This window comes from Papaver somniferum, chromosome 5 (genome assembly GCF_003573695.1).
Source record: "Papaver somniferum cultivar HN1 chromosome 5, ASM357369v1, whole genome shotgun sequence".
In the NCBI taxonomy this organism is placed as follows: Eukaryota; Viridiplantae; Streptophyta; class Magnoliopsida; order Ranunculales; family Papaveraceae; genus Papaver; species Papaver somniferum.
In genome coordinates this window covers 47,290,296-47,297,428 of record NC_039362.1, presented here as the reverse complement: position 1 = coordinate 47,297,428, position 7,133 = coordinate 47,290,296, and the positions used below count along the sequence as shown (strand labels likewise).

The 7,133-nt window shown below is 35.2% G+C and overlaps 1 long non-coding RNA gene across 1 annotated transcript; it reads left to right on the top strand.

The window, feature by feature from the left end:
- The first annotated feature begins 3,348 nt into the window (after window positions 1-3,348).
- Window positions 3,349-5,315, top strand: LOC113281526. The gene is made up of 3 exons (XR_003326213.1): window positions 3,349-4,078; window positions 4,172-4,601; window positions 4,816-5,315. It is a non-coding gene; the product is annotated as an uncharacterized LOC113281526 (long non-coding RNA).
- Window positions 5,316-7,133: the final 1,818 nt, after the last annotated feature.

The following is a 7,133-nucleotide window of genomic DNA, read 5'->3' as shown; positions in this document are numbered from 1 at the left end:
TCTTCTCCTACAAAAATGACATCCAATATGTGGAAACCGCCTTCTCCTTTGTATTAGGGACAATACTAGGGACAATTCTGATGAATTACTATGTTTGTCTTGGGACATCGAGAAGATGGGTTCTTAATTATGATATTAATCTAAATATGGAATGGCTTGTCAAGAACAATATAATTTTTGTTAACTCATTTTTCGATTGGCTCCGCCTATTTGCTACCCACACTTTTCTTATTTGCCACCCTTATCAACTTTTCTAAAAAAAGTGATTGTATTTTTCAATTCTGTTTTTCCTATTTATCACCTATGAAAATTAAATTAAATTTGATCATAATTATCATCACACCAATTTGCTTCTTCTCCGTTAGTATTAGTTTTCGTTAAAAATCCACTAGTTTTTTTTTAACCCTAGCTAGGTTAGAATTCCAATTAAAATAAATAAAACTAGTCAAATAAAACCAAGGTGACCAAACATATGGTACAAAAAATCCAGCCATATTATTTTTAATAAATGAAAACCATTTAATTAAAAAGTGACACAAAAACTCCAGGTCAAATAATAATGTGCAAATTTAGTTTTTATTACTTTAAAAAAAGCCAAACATACCCTTTTTACTTTGTCTTCTTCTTCTTCTCTCCTTTCTTTTTTCTATTTATGCGGTCTTCATCTCCCCACCACCATTAACACCAGCAGCAACAAATATCTCTCCATGAACACCATCGCAACACCTCCGTCACCACCAACAACAACACCTCCGTCACCACCAGCAGCAACACCTTCGTCTCCTCCACGAAACCTTCGTCTCTTTTTCTTCTATTTCTATTCAGATCTATCACCAACAGTAGCTCCGCCACCATCAAACCAACCGATGTATCCAGATCCTCCACGAACAGAACCTCCGTCTCCTCCATTAACACCATCATCACCTCCTTCTCCTCCATTAACACCATCATCACCTTCTTCTTCTCCGTCTATAGATTTTCCATCAACAACACTGCCTCCTCTTATTTTTGTTTTTCCCACCAGTACATCAGATCCGCCACCGACACTACTTCTACCTCCTCCTTTTATCATCTAAAACCACCACCAATACCTTCAAATCGGCCACCAACAACACCTCATCTACAATCAACACCAGTACCTGCAGATCCGCTCCCAACATCACCTCCGCCTCCTCGTTCAATCCTCTACAATCACCACCACCACCTTATGATGTTTTCATCACCAGCAAATGATGATACATCTTCAAAGTCGAAATCAATATTGTATTGGGAAATGACAGATTTATGATGAAACCAAAGTTGGTTTCATCAAATTCTGACTGTTTTGGTTGGTGAAAACAGTAAACTAATGATGAAACCAAATTTGGTTTCATCATAAACTTGCCTATTTTCTGTCATGAAACCAAAGATTCTAATGATGAAAATTAAGTTTATGATGAAACCAAATTTTGGTTTCACCTGATTTTTGTCTAGTTTATTCGGTCTGACTTGGAAGACGGCATGTTTGGTTTCATCATTGAAGTTATGTTGGTGAAATGACAATATGTGGTTTCGATTGTATGTACAATGGTGGTTTTGATTATATGTGTCTATGAATTAGGAGAATGTGTATAGAATGGTCTGGTACCGGTACTCCAGGTATTGATGAAGAAGTTTTGTTGGTAGTGGTGGCCTTAACTGAAGTTATGGAAGTGATAAAGAATGGATTAACTGAGTAAGGGTGGTGCTAATGCAATGAGAGTTGTAGTTGAGCTTCAGGTGTTGCATAAAGGACCAGTATGGGTTACAATTAAAGAGGTGTATGTCTGCATTGCTAAAAGTGTAATGAATTGGCAGAAGTTGATGAAACCTAATTATGTTTCATCGTATTTTTTTCATTTTGTTGAATATTAATATCTGTGAAGCCAATTTTTGATGGTGGGATACAGGTGGATTATTTTCTGTTGAAACTGGTTGTAGTAGAGGGGGTAATGGTAGTGGTGGTTGTGGTGCTGGTGGTTGTGGCAGCGATGGGGGTGGTGCAGTTGACGGTGGTGGTAGGTTTCATCTTATTGTGGATTGTTTTTTTGTTGAAAGTAGTCATAGTTAAGGAGGTAATGGTAGTGGTGGTTGTGGTGATTATGGTTGTGGTGGCGATGGGGGCGGTGCAGTTGACGGTGGTGGAAGGTTTCATCTTATTGTGTTTCATTTTTTCTTCTTCTTCTTTCTCCTTTCTTTTATGATGAAACCAAAATTTGGTTTCATCTTATTTTGGTGAAACCAATTTTTGGTTTCATCATTTTTCTGGTGGTGGCGCGGTGGTGATCGGTGGAGCCGGCGAAGGTGGTCGGTGGTGGCGGCGGCGAAGGTGGTCGGTGGCGGCGGTGGCGGCGGGCGGTGGTGGTGTTGCTGGTGGTGGGTTGTTGTTCGTGGTGATAATATAATAAAATTTAAAGGTTGGGTTGATTTTTGTGTTTGTTGGGGTGATTTAAATAATAGAAGGGTAATGTAGACAGTTTATGTTAAATGGGATTTTTGTGAACATTTTGTTTTGGTGGAGTTTTTGTGCATGGATGTGACACCTTTGGGGTTATAACTCGCGGACCGTAAAATAAATAATAATTAGAAGAAAAAAATTAAACAAATAACGAGTGAAGGTGGTGATCGCCAGAGTACAAGAATGGTGGGAGAGATCCCAAATCATTATCTACCTGTACTATTTCTTCTTCCCTCTTAAAAAGTGTCCCGTTTGGTATAGTTTTCAAAAACAGTTTTCTGTTTTTAAAAACAGAGAAAACAGAAAACAGGAGAAAACGCGTTTGGTAAGGACATTTTCGGAAAATGTTTTCTATCTGTTTTCTGTTTTTAAAAACAAAAAAATGAAAACAACAAATTATTGTTTTCTGTGTTTTCTCTTTTTTTCTTTTCTTTATTCTTTTCTTCTTTTCAGAACAAAGTAAGAGATGGGGAATGACTGCAAGTGAGTCATGGCTAATATCACTATCTCTTAGACGAATCTTTACATTTGATCCGATTTAGTTGGTTTTTCTTGTTTTCAAAAACAGTTTACCAAACAATTTTTAGAAAATGAAAACAAGAAAAAAAGGGTATGTTTTTAAAACACTGGAAAACTATTTTTGAAAACTGTTTTTCAAAATTGTACCAAACAGGCCCTTAGGGTTTCATGTGTCCTTGTATTTCACCGTGTATGGATTTTCTTAGTTCTTATATTAATTGATCCGTTGATCATTAATTATAATGGGCTAGATGATTTTGACAATTGACACCAATATGTACAGTTGAACTTTAAGATCCCATTTGTTTCATCCCTGCGTCTGTTACTTGCTTACATGAATGGTCACGTATTACTGAATTGATAAGAGATCCAATCGAATAAGTTTGGGCTATGAAAGGGATAATTAAATAATCAAAGTTAGATATGCTTGATTCTGCCTTACTACTCAATTCTATGGGAAAATGACTGTCATATCCTTACATGTTCATACCATTAAAAACGATACATTTTGCTTCTGGTTAGTTTTATGTGCTTTCGCATTCCATTCTTGCCATTACTACGAAAAACAAACCAGAAAAACTAGCGAAGACGAAGAAGGAAATTTTTTTAAACGGAGCAATTCAGGTCTTCAAAAAGAGTAAATACATCAAACCCAATGTTTATTTATCTTCATTTTGCTTATATTAGATGGTTAATTGGATTAATTTGTTACATGCAATAGAAATTGAGTTTAGGGTTCTTCGAATTGGGGGTTTTACTGATATGTGTTTTTTGATTTTTGGTTCCGATCTTGTTTTGTGGTATCTTGGCGGTTGTTCTTTGTTTCTATGGTGGTTGCACTTCGACTTTTGCATCTGACCATCGAATGATGGTGAGAAAGTACTGGTTTCCTTTTGTTGTTTATTATTTTGAAGCTAAGAATATTATTTCCGTATAATTTTGATTTCTGATCTTCAAAAATCAATTCAAGTAATAATATTCTTAGCTTCAATTGTACTCTTAATGGGTTGATCTGTATTGCTTCAAATTGGAATTAGCTTATTTGGTTTGGTTCCTGATCGGATCTAGCTGTCATGCATCATGGTAAGAAGTTTATGAAATGGTGAGAACTGTTGTGAATTAGGTAGTTTTCAATTCATTTAAATGATAGAGTTGTAATTTTGGTTTAATTTTCAGATGAATGGTGATTTTGAAATTGGGTATTTGATGTTGTACATCTGATTGATGTTAAGGAGTAGAAAAAAGAAGAACTTTTTAAGTGTAATTGGTTTTGAGTAATGGGGTTGCGAGATGATGAAGCCTTAGAAAGGAGAAGTAGTACCGATGGAAGGTAATGGGTTTAATGTAAAAGAAATTGTCTATGGTGGTGGAGGTGGAAGTGGATATGGTGGTGCTGGGTATGGAAGTGATTCATATGGTGGTAGTTCTGGTTATTATGCTGCACCTGCAACTTCTTATGCTTATAGTTATGGGTAGCAGGAATTTGTTGTCCCAAGTGGTTGGGATTAAAGAACTGTTCATGATCTCTTGCTAGTTACCACTTAACTACATAACCGAAAGAAGACATCGGCAATTGGTGATGATGATCTTCATTACTCTATTTGAGGTATTTCCCACCCAATAATGTACATACACAAACGTGTTTTTTTTCCTGCTATTATAACTCAACTACTGTTTGTAGTGACTACTAGTGCTAATTCTTCTTTCAGAATCCATAAATTAAAGCATTTTGTTTTATCTATTAAATCTCGGTGTTCTGTTGTTTTTAGTTTTGTTTCATTTTGAAGATTTTTTACGCGACCTAATTTTTGGTGGTGCAGTTGGTGCATTTTCCAAAGCTCATGTTTGTGCATTTCTCAATCAAAAATTGAAGCATTGGACATTCAATGGAGATCGAAAAAGATCTACATCTCATTTTTGGACATTCAATGGACAGCATTGGACATACAAAGATCTACATCTCTACCAAAAATGGGAGGTATAACAACACTATTATTTACTATTTAAAAAATGAGTCGTCGAAAACCAACTGATTTTCAACCGTTAAAATTAAGATTAGTAGATAATGAAGTTTGGTATTATGCACTCCTTTTTGGTAGGCATGTTGATTTTTGTAAGAGAAACATATCCCTAAAATATTAGCTTCAAATCAGTTATCGTTTAGTTTATTTTAAAAAAATATCCTTCAAAGTGTGAGATCATGTGAGGGGCCTCCCTCTTATTTGTATACTTGTAAAACCGCATACAGTGAAATCATTGTTGGATGTAAATCGTTCTTTAGATTCAAATTGTATTAGAGAGAAAAGTTTAAATTGTATTAGAATCGAGTGAAAAATACAGATTGCAATATTAAACTCTCCATCCTAACAACAAAAATTCTAATTACAATCTATACTGATTTTCCAGTGAGTAATTAGATCTCTAAAAGATGCAGTCCTGAACCAATTCCCTTTTGCACCCCGTTAAAAGGCGCTAGATTTATTTTCATTTATAATTATTCCTACAAGTCTGGGAGGATTATTAGCCATTGTTCTTTCCATTTCTTTCTCCCCAAACTGCCCAACATATCGCAAAGATGATTAATGACCATATTTTCCTTCCTCGGATTCTCTGAATTTCCAAGCTTCAAGTAGAACTGAAATTGTGCCAGTCTAAGCCCACCTAATATTAAAACCACCAATGAAATATTCCCGCACTTTTTGCATACTGTTAGAGCATAGCTCGGTTGAACTCATCAAGCGTTGGAATGCCAAATTTGGTTGTCATATTTTAGTGTGTCAAAACTCATCTAAAGTCGCTTGATTATATATACTAGAGTCAACTTTGTTTAAGTTAGACTAGAAAGTCTAGGAATGTTGAGAGATACAAGTATTACTCCGAAGACCTGAAGAATGTGAAGTAGCGAACTACAACGATGACATCATCCTTCCACTTGAGGTTAGTAATATTGACTTGGATTGTTTCATTCATAACATATCTTTCAAGTCGTGCTATATTGAAAACATAACTTCGAAGCTGTATATATTGTACATATTGTATAATGCTCTAGTGATGTGACATGGTCATATTTGTATGATCATAGTATTAGGGAATTAGACTACGAAGTATAACACTTACCTTTTGAACTTCGTAGATATGACATCGACATAATCTTGTATATACTGTTATGATTATGTGAATGGGTTATTGTGAAGATTTCATCCTAGGAAACAGTGTTTTACATTCTTTTATAAGAAGTACATTCATGAACTTGTTTTATTAATCGAAAGGGAAATCATTAGGCTTATTGGTTCAGCTATTCTTTACAAATCTTTGGATTACCAATATGTGTGAGATGGTAGAACCGATCGTAACCTTGTTATGCATCTTGGTATAACTAATCACAATGCCTGACTTATGATTTGGTATGACTAGTTTTTATTAATTGGTGTAACCAATCCTAAGTAATCACCATGAGATGATATGATCGATATTTGTAATAGGTGTGACCGATCCTAGTAATTGGTGTAACCGATCCTAGTAATTGGTATGACCGATCACATAGTGTTGTGTAATCAATCCTTGTATTTAGTATTCGGTCATGGTAATTGGTGTAACCGAACCTGGTAATTGGTGTCACCGTTCACGAGCAATACCATGGGAATACGGTAACCGGTTCTGGTAACTGATGTAACCGGTCCTAGTAACTTGTGTCACCGATCACAAGAATTTCCATACTGATGTATAACCGATCCTAGTGATTGGTAGAACCGATTGAACCCACATATGTGATTTGATATTTAATCAATCACATAGTTATCTTGGAATACAGGTCAACCAATTCTAAACTTGTTTGGAAGTGTGGTATAACCGATTCCAAGAATGTAAATCCATGTAAATATGAATAAGGATTTACAGTGAAGGGATGTCAACATACTTTGAACACGTACAATAACTCTTATTATTTATTGTTCAAAGATATTCCTTAGTACTCAAGGAGATCCTTGTGCCGAAATAAATTGAGAATATTTTAGTTAAGGTTTTTCGTTATGTGTGTGATTGGTCACAAGAGATTCAAGTGGAGTTGTGCAGTTTATTATTGAAGATTAAAGAAGATTTGAAGACGAAAAATATTTCTTATTAGTTCTCATATCTTTGT